Genomic DNA, 14,199 nt, shown 5'->3' with positions numbered 1-14,199 from the left:
ATGCACTTGCTTAATGGCACACAGTTACTTAGTCATTTCCTCCTTTTTGTTTTCTCTTAGTCCCCTGGGGAATAATTGCACTGATATGTGGCCCCCACCTTGGCATCCTACAGATCTTTGCTAATTCCAGAGCTGCAGTTCTTAATCTAACTCCTAATTCCAGGAATCTAACCATGCACTTTAATGGGTTACTGTCATTAGAGACTTTCCAAACACTCACATTTTTATTTTATCAGACGCTGAGACACAGAACAACAGGGTGTACCTCAAGAGTAGGGTAATGCCAGGCTTTCAAATGCTGAAAGCAGCCAGTTAGTTGCTTCATCATCCTGCCATCTAATAACATATGTCTTGGGATGTCTGAGCAGGGCCAGAAAATGCCCTGAAAATACATTATTTTGGAAATAAAGGGAAAGATTGTATTAAGGGATTTATCTTTCCCATCACCCACCACAGAAAACTTTTTGAGGTGAGGTTACTGATTCCCAACTACCTTAAAACCAAAAGTAATTTCTTCCTTGATGCACTATAACCAATGATGGGCAAACCATCCAAAAGCTAGGCTTCTCCATATCTCTGAACAACGCAGGCCACCCATGATCCCAGTTGTTACAAAAGAGATCAGTGTCTGCATCTAGGTAAATAGTGAGTGAACAGAGCTCAAGAATAAGTAGGACCACATTTGCTATTGCTGTGCACTGTAACTTGTTTCCTTCACTCAGCTGTTTAAATTGGCGCTTCACTTTTTCCCATCAGGACACCCTTCTGCCTGGAGGCCAATACCCCTCCCAACTGATTTCTTTTCAGCCCAGAACACTCGGTGTTCTCTCTCAGCCCTTGAGCAGGGGCCCTTCTGTGCTGTGGAATCCCATTTAAATGGGGATCCTTGGAGCTGCTTCTCAGAGGGAAAGCCCTGTCAGCATGGCTCTTCTGAAACCATGCCAATGGGGAGCCAGGGGAAAGGAGCACTGAGTAGCCCTGAAGAGGGTCTTGGCCATAGGTGCTGGAACTCAGAGTGTGGGGGGTGCTGACGCACTCCCTATCTTCAAGTGGTTTACATCATATACAGGGTTTGCAGTTTGGTTCAACAGCTCTCAGCACCCCCACTATAAAAATTGTTCCAACTCCCCTGGTCTTGGCCTTCAGCTGATCCCTGAGACCTATGCATGGGGCAGAACTTCCGGCGAGGAAAGGGCAAACCCCATCCTGCCCTGGATGGTGGAATGTGCAGAAATCTCTGCAAGGGGAGTTTTCCCTCTCCCCTGCTCCCCTCCAACAGCAGGAGAGTCAGTCTGTGCCACCTTCAAGGCTATATATATATATACACATATATATATATATATATATGGCAGGTATGAAACATATATATATCTGCCATTTGAAACCCATTCCCTGTCTCTCGAAGGCTGACTGAGCATACTAAACTGAACAAATGTCCTGGAAGAAGCAAAACACTTTCCCCCCTCCCTGCTAGAATGTGACAATGAATAAAACCCAGCTGAGGTTCCTTTGTTATTAAAGCATGAATGAAACTTCAGTGTTCTGAGGCTTCATTAATATGTTTATTAACTTTATCTGACTCATTCCCATGACTGCATTTTCTTTGCAAATAAAGCCCCATGGGATGGTAAACATATCCTTGTACTTTACCTTTTAACCTCCTAGTAACCTTTGCCTTTGTGCTCCTAGCAACTTTGAGGATCTAAAAGCATTAAGAGAAGGAAAAGTAATGATTAATGGCATTGGTCATCATCATTGTGAATTGGTCACAAAGCAGACTTAAATCCAGCATATCTGAGTAGTGGAGGAATCCCTGGCCTGGGGAAATTCCCTAAGTGGCATGGGGGTGTTTCTCAGGGGAAAGGGGATGTGGATAGAGAACCCTTCGTCTCTGAAGAAGAGCTTCTGTGAGCAGACAGGAGTAATTTAGAGCAGCTCCAAGGGTTAGCATTGATATGGACATAAAATCACCTTTCACCACTCCCTCACCAAGCTGCACCACATACCGAGTATAAGGGTAAAAGAAAGATATAATACTGTGTAATGGGGACAAACAGCCAGCTATCGTCTAACCATGGCTCTGCCTTCCCCCAGTATTATGTCTTTTTTTAAACAGATGATGATAATGGGCGAACTCAGGGTATTAAGGACCAAGGAGGAGTGGTAGATACCCTGGAAGGTAGGGATAGGATACAGAAGGACCTAAACAAACTGGAGGATTGGGCCAAAAGAAATCTGATGAGGTTCAACAAGGACAAGTGCAGAGTCCTGCACCTAGGACGGAAGAATCCCATGCACAGCTACAGACGGGAGACCGATGAGCTAGGCAGCAGTTCTGCAGAAAAGGACCTGGGGGTAACAGTGGATAAGAAGTTGGATATGAGTCAGCAGTGTGCCCTAGTTGCCAAGAAAGCTAATAGCATATTGGGCTGCATTAGTAGGAGCATTGCCAGCAGATCGCGGGAAATGATCATTCCCCCCTATTCGGCATTGGTGAGGCCGCATTTGGAGTATTGTGTCCAGTTTTGGGCCCCCCACTACAACAAGGATGTGGAGAAGTTAGAGAGAGTCCAGCGGAGGGCAACAAAAATGATTAGGAGGCTGGAGCACAAGACTTATGAGGAGAGGCTGAAGGAACTGGGCTTGTTCAGTCTACAGAAGAGAAGAATGAGGGGGGATTTGATAGCAGCCTTTAACTACCTGAAAGGGGAGTCCAGGGAGGATGGAGCTAGGCTGTTCTCAGTGGTGGCAGATGACAGAACAAGGAGCAACGGTCTCAAGTTGCAGGAGGGGAGGTCTAGGTTGGACATTAGGAAAAAGCTTTTCACTAGGAGGGTGGTGAAGCACTGGAATGGGTTACCTAGGGAGGTGGTGGAATCTCCATCTTTAGAGGTTTTTAAACAGCGGCTTGACAAAACCCTGGCTGGGATTATTTAGCTGAGGTTAGTCCTGCTTTGAGCAGGGGGTTGGACTAGATGACCTCCTGAGGTCCCTTCCAACTCTATGATTCTATGATCAATGCCAGTGACTGTGAGACTTTGCTTGGCCAAGTCATTTAACCCCACAATAGCCCAGTTTACCCATCAGCAAAACGGGTACGTACTTCACAAAAGAAAGACTGTGAGGATACATCCTTTAAGGCAGGCCAAGTACTTTGAAAACGACAAATAACAGGTGCTATATAGATGCAAACTAGTGTAATGAACCAATGAGAGAGAGAGAGCAGGTACCATTGCCATCCACCGGCTGGACTCAGAATTGCTTAACTGGGAGAATTGGCCCTATACTACCAATGACGATTCTTCTTTAGATCAAGTGCCAGGGCTGCCCTTTTCAGTGGGGAGATCTCAGTTCTATCCTTGCTACTGCTGCCTTGAAACTCCAAGTGGCCAGGGACTGTAGCACAGTGACACCCCAGAAAGCTCTAAGTAGCTGGGAATCTGTTCAAATGCCATTGCTATTAAAGATAAAACTTGAAGTTTGAGCATTACAAGCAAACCAGTTCAGGCTTAATATAGATTTGAAGTTATCCAGTGCTGATTGAGCCATCTACAGCCTCATCATTATGAGAGCAAAAAAAAAAAAAAAAAAGCTAACCAATTCCATCAGCATCAATGATCTCTTTTTTCAAACAAAGCAGTCATGGCTCACATATATATTTCATTTCAGCTGAAGGTACAGTGCCAGCTGATGACCTTTGTCACACCCCAGTGCTTTCTGGGATGTAAATTAAGGACACCCCCCTCACCTCCCCCCATCTGAACAGATAATATGTACTGTACTTGTATATCCTGAAGTAGATATTTATTGTAAGCCCAGTGCTACTCTTAGCAGGGTGGATAAAGATAATGGTGTCATTATATGCTCAGAAAATGCTTTGTAAAATTTGGTCAAGTATCCAGAAGACGCTGAATCAGATAACGTGTCTTAAAAGACTATATAGCTGTAAACAGGGTTTAGAAAATAGCACCCACTACTTCTTCACAGGAGTATTGATTTTTGGTGTTGGAAAGGATCAAATTCAAATCTCTGGCACAAAGAGCGGCTGCATCTCCTCCACTGTATGTCTTTTAACAAAGAACAAAGTCAGGAAATGTTAGGGAGACAGAAAGGAAGATGAAGGCAGAGGCCGGTCAGATCGCTTCGTACATTTCCCATGGGAGTGGCCAGCTGCTGCAGTCTAGAAAGTGTTACCCAGTTTTCGTTCATAGTTAAGAAGCCTGAGAGCAGACACTGAACTGTAAAAAACCACCAGATCCTGTGGATCCCACGCTACAGCCCCTATTCACATTGAAGAGTCTCAGTGAAGTCAATGGGCACAGAGGCAGTGTGGCCTAGTGACTAGACACTGATCTGGGATCCAGGAGACCTGTGCTATTCCTGGTTCTGCTGCTGGGTCACCTTGCATAACCTCCCCCTCTCTGAGCCTCAGTTTTCTGCTCTGTAAAACAAGGGCAATAATAATGACCTCCTTTGTAAAGCACTTTAAGATATACAAATGAAAAGCCCTATATAAGGGCTCACTACTCACTGGATTTGAGACCTCGCCTGAACACGGCTATAGAATTGGTAAATATAGCCCTTTATTACATGTACCTGATAAACAAGGGGTTTGTTTTTTCATACACCTGGCAAATAAGTCATTCCCCCCCCACATCTTTAAAGTGCATGCGATAGTTGGGATCTACCCACAATCTCTGTGGAGCCATTGGACACAGCTGCTTACAAGCTGGGAAGGACGCACTCTTGGATGAAAACCATGAAACAGTAATTTATCTTTCTCCTCCTTTCAATTTCCTTCTACTCACAGTGGTCCCAACCCTGTTGACTTCTGTGGGACAGGGGCAGGTAAGGATCTTACTCTCCCAACGCTCCTTCCGTCTACACGTTGTGGGATTCAGTCCACTTCCACTGAAGTCTCCATATTTCATTCACATGAAGCTGGATTGTTGGGTATGCAATACCCAAACCAACTTTCGCAGTCCAATGCAAACCAGGGCCCGCGTCCTGCTGTGTGCTGGAGCAATCCCTCAGCTCACTTGGAGGCAGGGGGCACACATGGCTTTACATCACCTCCCCCACCTGTCCTGAGGGGGGGGGTGGGAATTGAACCCCAGAGCACGTCAGAGCGCCCTCAGAGGAATGCTTAAAAGCAGGGATTAGAGTAGATTGTGGCAGCAGGAGGAGGAGCTCTTGCTGTAGTAGCCCAGGGATGGTGGGGGCTGACGGAGAACACTCCTAACCTAAGGCAGGAGGGGCCATCTCCTCTCCTTCTAGCAGGGGGGGTTGGTGCTGTGCTCCTCCCCCCATGCTCCAACCCCTGGTTACTATGGCGATCCTTGCAGGGTTGTAATCCTGGATTTGAGTGTGCAGCTATGTGTTTAGGTCACACACTTCTTATGAAAAACGGTGAACATGTTCTAGGCAGCAACGTGGACAATACGCCCTGCAAGGCAGGAATATCCCTCCCCTGGGCAGGACCTGGCCCTTCCATTCTTCATGTAGGAAGATGGCTTTCTGTTTGCTCCTTTGCCCCCACAGAGATAGGTAGGGACAGGCAGACTGAGCCCCACTGCTCCCCCTTGCTGAGAAGAGTACCCGTGCTAGCCTGGGGGCAGCGGAAGGCTGGTGTTACTAGCATAGGCCAGAAGCAATTTACTCCCTTTCCCTTCCCAGAGCAAGGCTGGAGCTGGGGATGAATTGTAACTCACAAGTGAGCCTTTGAGTCATGATGTCTCGAGGGGATGGGGGGGAGGTGCAAAATCCCAGTCTAGCCCCATGGCACTTGGCATCCACAACGCCAAGTGAATGCACCAGCCTCCCTCTCTGAAGGGGAGCCCCAAGCGCTCTGTGGCTACATGTGCAGACTATTAACCTCAGCCCCGTCATTTTTTGTTTAAGGTTGCAGTTTTATTTTCTTGCACACACAAGAAAACTACCATATAGGAACAGACCATTTATCACCGCAGTGGCGACTGCATTAAGTTCTAGCATCCTCACTCGAATGTAAAACAAGAGAGGTAACCCATTATTCAGCTCCTAGCTGGCATTTTCAGGTGAGGTCCCACCCCGCCAGGCAGTCAGCTAGCCCGCCCTGCCAAGCCAGAATCGCCAGTATTCTCGGTCATTCATTTCACAGCTGTGGAAATAGGTAAGAAAACTTTCACTCTCCCACAAGTTGCTGCTGTGTTGCTAGAAAACTACATCCAGTCCATCTACATCATTCCCTAACAGATGCGTCCACTTCCCTCATGTCCAGCCATGTCCTTGGTCTGCCTCAACACCTACCCCTCTGTGCTGCTGCTGAGGCTGGCGTCCCTGGAGCACAGCATCGCTGCCCGCCGAGGTGCTGACTCCACCAGTTCGCTTCCTAGAATCCCATTCCCACCTACCCCATGCACCAGCCCACACACGTGTGGGCAGGGAGAGGGGCAGAGGGAATGACTTACCCCTATAACAATGAAACCTTGGACGCTTAAGAACACCCTCACAGTGTGCGTGCCCGAAAAAAAATGGTTTCCTCTACACTCACAACACCCTGCCTTAATTAGTCCACATAATCCAGTATGCGTGCGGAGAGAGGCAGGTAAATTAGATGGAGGGTGAGGCATGCGAAATTGAGCTACATTGCATTAAAGGCGTCAGTGATCAGATGAAAGCCCGGGTTAAAGAAGATAACATGTGACTGTTAAGGCTTAGACAGTTAACAAAGTGGTGATAATTCTGTGGCACTAATGTCTGTTTCCAGCCTTGGATGGCATGCTGGGAAAACACAACTTCAGGCATGAAGGGATTGGAATCCGATTAAGGAATGTGTGAATGTGTGCGCACTCGCACACACAAACACACTCCATCGCCAGTACATCTAGGTAGTTGCAATAATCATTGAGTACTCAGCAAATGAGAGAAAATCTCAGGAGCAGGGCTGCTACTTACTCCTTATTGTTCTTGTGAAATTAACCTGTATTGCCATTGCACTTCCACATCCTCTGTTTCTTATTCACCCTTTATCTGTTCTCCAGAGGCAACAGCACCAAAAAACTAAACCAAAGCGTGTAGCACATTGGAAGACTTCACACACGTTTCTTAGGGACTGGTGAAGGTCACTGTCAGATCTGTCTTGTTGAGCTACCCATATATTTTTGGAATGCTGCCAAAAAACATATTCAGTGACACATCTGGTAGTGTGGTGTGCTGTATTAATGGTTTGTTTTCCCACATGAGGTTCAAACGATGGGGCAAATTCTGCCCTTGGATAAACTCAGCCAGCTCTGTGCACATACCAATTTGAGCTCTCAGGGCCTAATCCTGAGAGTTGCTCTGCATTTGTCGTCAGGGGAAGTAACTTCTGCTGAGCATCAGCCAGGATCAAGAAAGACTTAATAGACACGGGTAGACAATGTTTCCCTTTGCAACTGACCTAGCTGTGTTCACACAGCAAAATGGAGCACAATCTCTTGTTCTGTGTGTGCACTGGCATCTCAGCTGCGAAACAAAACCTACCAGCAATTCTATTCTCTATTCGCTGCACAGGCAGCACAATCTCTGCCACTGCACAGACAGCAGAATAGCTGTGGCTGGCTGACTGGAGACAGTGAGCTGTATTATACAGAATCTAATTGTCCTGGCCTTTCCTGGTTGGAACTAATACACTCCTGCTATACTTGGTCTGCGGCAAGAAAGGGTGAAGTGCAGCACTCTGCAGAAGTGGGAACTTTCCCCATTCATTTCAACATCACATTAACATCAGAGTCTGGTTGTTTGCTCTTTGTAATTCTTACAGTTTTCATGAAGTTTGGAAAGTGGGCCTATGCCACAAATTCTGACCCAAACCCGGATCTGCAGTTTCCCAGGCGGTGAGGGTGTTTGGATCTAGTCTGGTATGGAACTAGAGTCCAGCAAAGAGGTTTGATCCTGACTTGAATTTCTTCATAATTTTCCAGGGTTAATAGCTCAGATTTTGGTTCAGGTCTAAAGAGTGAGATCAAAAGAACATGAACGCAGCAAGAAAAGAAAGAAAAATAAAACCAAGACTAATCCTGACAACACTCTACAGATAAAGCCCCTGCAGGTCAGTGGGGGAAATCTTGTAGATTTCAACAATATTCCTTAGGGATCTGCAATGTTCTACACTTGGACATGGAAACATCTACATCTGGTGAACTGGTTCAGTAAAAATAAATAATCCCTGCGCATTTGTCTTTTCTTACAGCCAATTTTTTTCTGAGGGACAGTCCATTTAAGCAGAAGACCGCACTATCCCAGCTTCATCCCTCCACCATCTCCCCGCTCCCTTGTCTTCCTCCACCCCTTCATATGTGTGTTGATGAGTTTGGAGGGAAGCCCTGTGTCCTGCCACTCACTTCTATCACAAAGTCTCCTCTACAGTAGTAGTATAATATCAGCCAGTCTCCCCTCCAGTCTCTGATGTTTTTATGGTGCTAACAGAGCAGGCTGGAACCATGTAACTATTCCAGTGAGACAATGAATATGCCAATCTCAAATTTAGAAAGCATTCTTCACCTCCTACCTCAAATTACACCATGTGTTGGGGAAGCCCCCAGTCATGCATACACTGACAGGGTTAATACTTACAAACACACAAGGCCGGATTAAAAAAAAAGTAAAAACAGGCACATAACCACATGCCTTATTTGCACATACAATTATCACAACTGCTCATCCAAGGTATATTGTAGCCCATGCAGATAGCCTGTGACCCATATAGTTGGCCATTTACACGCACAGATGCCTGATTTGCATGCTCAGTCGTGATAACTGTGTGCCTAAATTAGGCTCTCAGATGCAAACATATGCTTTCGATGTTTTAAAAATTTGTCCTTTAGAAATGAAAGGTTACCAAGCGTATGGTTATATATCATCAGTTACACATTACTATATATTAGAACTCATGGTGTACGTGATATTCTTCATGTAATATTTGATACATATAACTTTTTAAGCAATACCACATTGCTGCTGTTAGTTTCTGTACTGAATAAAGTTCCACGTATGCAGACAGATATCTTCAGCCGTGGTTACAGTAAAGCAAATGAAGATCAGCCTGCAGGTCCTGGAGCACTTATTTCATAATGTCAGTTGTGGAAATTCACCATCCAAGTTATTGTCCCACAGGAATGCCTTGAAAATGTTTCCTAGACACAGGCTAACGGGAAACAATATTCTCAGCAGCAGAAAATAAAATGCAAAAGTGGCACACTCAAAGCCTAATGTTTAAAGTAAAAAATTCTACCCAAACAGCATGCTGCAGATCCAAATCCTGTCCATCAACATTTCATTATTTATTAATATTCACATTGTACATACCGTTGATTTTTAAGAGAGAGACAATCAATAACCTGTGCATTGCTACCTCTCATAAAGCAAACCACCAAAATAAAGAGGCAATTTGCTAACAAAACCTGGATTTAAAACGAAGAAGAAATGAGCCCAGAATGCCAGCATCTTGTTGCAAATAATATCCTAAATAAAAAATATTTTAAAAAATTGTTCCATAAAATAAAGATTGTTAACTAGCCCTACTGTCTTATAATAATAATTAAAATTAATAAAGGATCATTGTTCTTATTATTTTAGTACTGCACTTCCATCCAGCATTTATTTAGAACCTTTCATTCCGTATACTTTACAAACTTAATGATGTATAGATCACTTGTCCTATCAGTGAAGCACTCCTACTTCTGGGGAAGAACACATCAATTCTTTAACAGTCTATGTTAATGTTACACAAAAATTTAGGGCAGGAAGTGAAGACAAATACCACATCCAGTTAAATGTCAGGCAGAAATGTAGGTAGACGGAATGCAATTACCTAAATTGTAATTTAGCCAAGATATAGTGTCGAATACCCTTTTTCTAGCAGAAGGTGCCCTGTTGATCTTGATTAACCATACTTTTTCTGCATTAAATCTCATGGCTCTTTACTATAGTATTGGCACATCACAGAGTCAGGTAACTTTCTCCCACTACCCAGTAAGTGTCACCTACCCAATGACCAACACCACAGCATGTAACCTTTATGAGACCCTTTAATCATCTCAACAGTGAGAGATCAGAAAGCATTTTCCAGGAACTGACCTAGCCTGACTGTTCCTTGACTGCATCCCAGCAGAAGACATGGTTGTAGGCAGCAGCGCAATCTGCTGCAGCCCAGGAAACCTGATTGGGGTAATAACTTAAGGATCCTCATTTTCTAGATGGGGAAACCTGAGGTGTATTGCAGGTGTGACACAATTGAGCCCAAGAACTAAGATGAAAGCCATCTGGGGCAGGAGCTTCCAAAAGTGCTCAGCATTGGCCTAATTCTGCTGTTAGTGAAGTAAATGGTGAACACACCCTCAGCTGGTGGAAATCAGAGTAGCTCTATTGACCAGCTGACAGGTGCTGGGAGTTTTACCATTGGCTTCATTGGAAGCAGAGTTCAATCAACACTGAATGATTTAGAAAATCCGTGTGTCTCAGCATCTCCTTCTCAATGCCCTCTGCTGGAATGGGGATCAGTGTCAAAACAGCCCCTCTGATTCTTCCATGAAGAACAAACACCATATTTACAACTCTTTAGAAGGAACAGTGTTACAATAGAAATATGATTGTGCTGTGGTTTGATAAATGCCTATATTTAAAAAAAAACCAAACCAAAAACCCAGTATTCTGTCCTAATGGCCCAAAACATCATTGTGAGCTAAGGTATTAATGCAGAATTATCTTGTATTTGTTTTAACAGAGATAAGCAGTTCAAATGATAATGTGTAGGTAACATCCACTTGTAGGTTATTTAAGCTAGCTAGCAAAGGAGAGCTCTTCTGGCTACACGTTGCGTAACTGCCCCCCTGGGTCCCAATGGCTTAGGGCTTCCTCTCCATACAAGAAATAAAACGTACTGAGATTTTTCTAAACAGCAGCAAGAGAGGCACATTTAATAATGGATGCAGCAAATTTATGATCTGGCAGCATGGTGCTCATCCATTCCCATCAATTGAGACCCCATGCATCGTAAAAGTAAAATGGAAGTAGAACGCAGCGTAAATGTGAGCAAGGAACCATTATTAGATCATTTAAAACTAAACACTATGGTGTTGTCCTCTCTCTGACAGATATATTAGCTGAAGGAGGGGGAGGAGAGCAGGTTATGGCCCTGTTGGCTCACCTGTCTCTGCAGCACACTGGCAAGGAAACTAGCTGTGGAATATGCTGAGAGAGCAAGACGCAGCCAAAGAATGGAGTCTCCTATGTTGCACAAACAGATACAGAGATGATGCTTTTTTTGTGGTGATGCACAGAAGGGATTTGGCATCTTTTGAGAGGGAAAAAAAAAATAAATGTCTTTTCCCACTCAATTAAATGTAACTGAAGGCACTGGAAAAGAAAATGGGTTTCCATTTATGGATTCAGGATGGCAGGAGGGCAACCATTTGATAACAAAATCGTGACAGGAGCCCATTTGAACAGAGAGAGATTTGTTTGTTTAGCTTATTGATCGACTTTTATCATGCAAGTAATTAACACACATTACTCAAACTGCACATTTTTCTAAAATGAACCTTTTTACGATACTTCCAAACAAAGTATGTTGGGCACATTTAACAACTCACAGCATAAATACAACCTCTGGAGGAAAACAACAATAAGGAAAATGTGTGCAAATCTTAAACATAATAAGCAACAGCATGCCACAAACGAATGCCAAGCAGGAAGAATGAAAGAAACTGAGACTTTCAAAGGGGCTTAAAGGAGGTAGGTGTTCACTACCATTCACTTTCCACTCCCTTAGGACAAATCTCAGCCTTGGGGTGAATTCCAGCCAGAAGTCTTAGCCCTAGGGAGAGGTGACCCACCTATTTACCAAAGTCACTGATATGTGCTACAAAGCTTGGGATGGATGTAACATTGTACAGAATTATGTACATTTACATACTAGATAGGATTAATAACAGTAACAACACAAAGAAGTTACAGTTTTAAGTATAGTGTTAAGTTCAGCCTGAGACTTGAAAAAGCCAGCTTCAAATCCCTTCTCTGCCAGAGACTTCCTGTGTGAGCTTGGTCAAGTCACTTAGCCTCTGTGTCTCACTCTACCATGTGTAGAAATGAGGATAATAATATCTCCCTTCTACAGAGAGGTGTTGTGATGAAAGTCTTGTAAGTACCAAGGTAATAGAGAGAGTTTGATTGTCCACTGCTTTGCCCTGCATTCACACCTGAGCACAGTGAGGAGAAAATGCAAGGAATAGACTTTAAAATGGTGCACGTGTGGGTGTGTGTCACTGCCCTCTACTGGGAGGAATATCAGACCTGCTCCAGTGTCTGTGACTATGTTGCCCTCTATTACCCAGGATATAAGCTGTAATATTGCTACAGCTAATAGAGATTCTCCTTTAGTTCAACAGTGGGTTGTGTTTTCAGAGTGAAAAATACTGAATTTTATCCCCAACTCCCCAGAGCAACAAGCCACAGCCTCTCAGTCATATGGCCTGGTGCAGAAGAATGGGCTCCCTGGGTGGAGCTTACCCAAGCACATGGTCACCCATCCCCTGGCAGGAGTTGGGAGCCAAGGCAGTGGCAGCAGCAGGGCAGGAGTGAAGCCAGTTAAACATGATGACTCCATGAATTACGACCAGGAAGTTTGTATGGCCGTACAATCATTACAACACAGAGACTAATTTACAGAGTTTTCACTGTACCAGTGTAGTCAGAGTAATCATGAAGCTTTCAGTAGGGAGTACTGCAATAACAACATGCGAGTGAATAGGAAAGCTGTGGGCCACCTTGACATCCACTTCTACAGCAACAAAGGAATCTTTATGTTCTCTAAGGAACAGTCATCCTTCCAAGATGTGAAAGCAGGAGTCAAACCAACAGGATACCAGCTTTGAAAGAGACTGCAGGGTGAAACCTTATTGTTAAAATGGAAAACCAGGATACATACTCTGGTGGGAGTGGGGTAGGAGGCTTTATTGTTCCAAATGTTGACTTTTTAATGCTAAACATAGGAGGTCTGTTGTTGCAGGCTCACCAGTCTGTGGTTTTTCAGATCTTACCTTTCTCCCTCTTGCCAAGTAATTAGACCTGCACCATCCAAAATGGCAGCACTTTTTACTCCAATGCATAGTACTTACCCACATATACATACAGAAATCCATTCACCATTGGGGTGGAATTGGGTGTCTGGTATAACAACACACACAATGTAGGCAGTGAAAAATACCATCGTCAGTTGAAACCGCAGGGGGAATTTAGGTATTTAGAATGCCTGACCTCTCTTGCAAATACTGCTACAGTACAATGGCTAAGCACAAAGAAGGGAGTTAAAACCAGGGCAGTGCCCTTAAGTGAATCTTACTGCTCTCGTGGTTTTACATTAGCCCCCTTGCTGTCATTTTAACACCCCTTTCCTATTTGTTATTTCTTTTTTTCCTTTTTAAGTGTCACAGATATACAAAGATTAAGTTTCATTCTGATCGTTGCATTAACTCATACCTGTATCATATTCCGTATAATCTATTGCTCCTGGATAAATGTAATCCTTCCTATAACATCCCAGATTGTATCTCATTACTGTGACTGGGTGGCAGACTTTATCCTGTTTACTGAATATGAACTGTATTTGATTGAATCTAAAAGGTATAATATGAAATATGGCCTGTTGGTCATCTGGAATTTTACAGTACAATACTTGGTTCTATCACTCCTAGGTGATAGCTCAAAGCCAAGCCTAAATTTGCATGTATCTAACTAATCTGTTATTTGTTACTGTCATTTTGGATAAGAAACACAGTGGGAGAAAACAAAAAATGCTGACAATCACCTGGAGAAGAAAGAGTGATCTTCTAACTTTATAAACCAAATCCCAGCAAGAAAGATTGCCTTAAATTCCACACAATATAGCAACATCTGTGAAGAGCTGTTTTAAGCCTTTTAAAAATTTATCTCTGGACTCATTATTATGCAGACCAATTTTTCATTCATCTTGAATCTGCAGCAGCATTTTAATGTAAGAAGCTCCCTACTCTGTTTCTCTTCCCCTGAAGAAAAATAGCTTAATTTCTTCAGCTTGATAGATTTTCCTGATCCTTCAAACAGTAGAAAAAGACTCTTGAAAATCGGTTGTTGAACTATCCACAGGCATTTTATAATGGCCGTAAATAGGTCTATACTGAATAGCTCTCCAGGCATCAGCTT

General features: G+C 43.7%; 1 long non-coding RNA gene across 1 annotated transcript; it reads right to left on the bottom strand.

Moving 5' to 3' along the window:
* Positions 1-208: 208 nt before the first annotated feature.
* LOC137151284 (uncharacterized) lies at positions 209-10,174 on the bottom strand. Its single transcript, XR_010919230.1, has 3 exons — positions 10,099-10,174; positions 1,651-1,702; positions 209-382 (listed from the first exon to the last, which is right to left on the bottom strand). It is a non-coding gene; the product is annotated as an uncharacterized lncRNA (long non-coding RNA).
* Positions 10,175-14,199: the final 4,025 nt, after the last annotated feature.

Source organism: Emydura macquarii, unplaced genomic scaffold (assembly GCF_026122565.2).
Source record: "Emydura macquarii macquarii isolate MOO-44397 ecotype Brisbane River unplaced genomic scaffold, CSIRO-AGI_Emac_v2 contig_1045, whole genome shotgun sequence".
Taxonomy (NCBI): Eukaryota; Metazoa; Chordata; order Testudines; family Chelidae; genus Emydura; species Emydura macquarii.
This window is presented reverse-complemented; position numbering and strand designations above follow the sequence as displayed.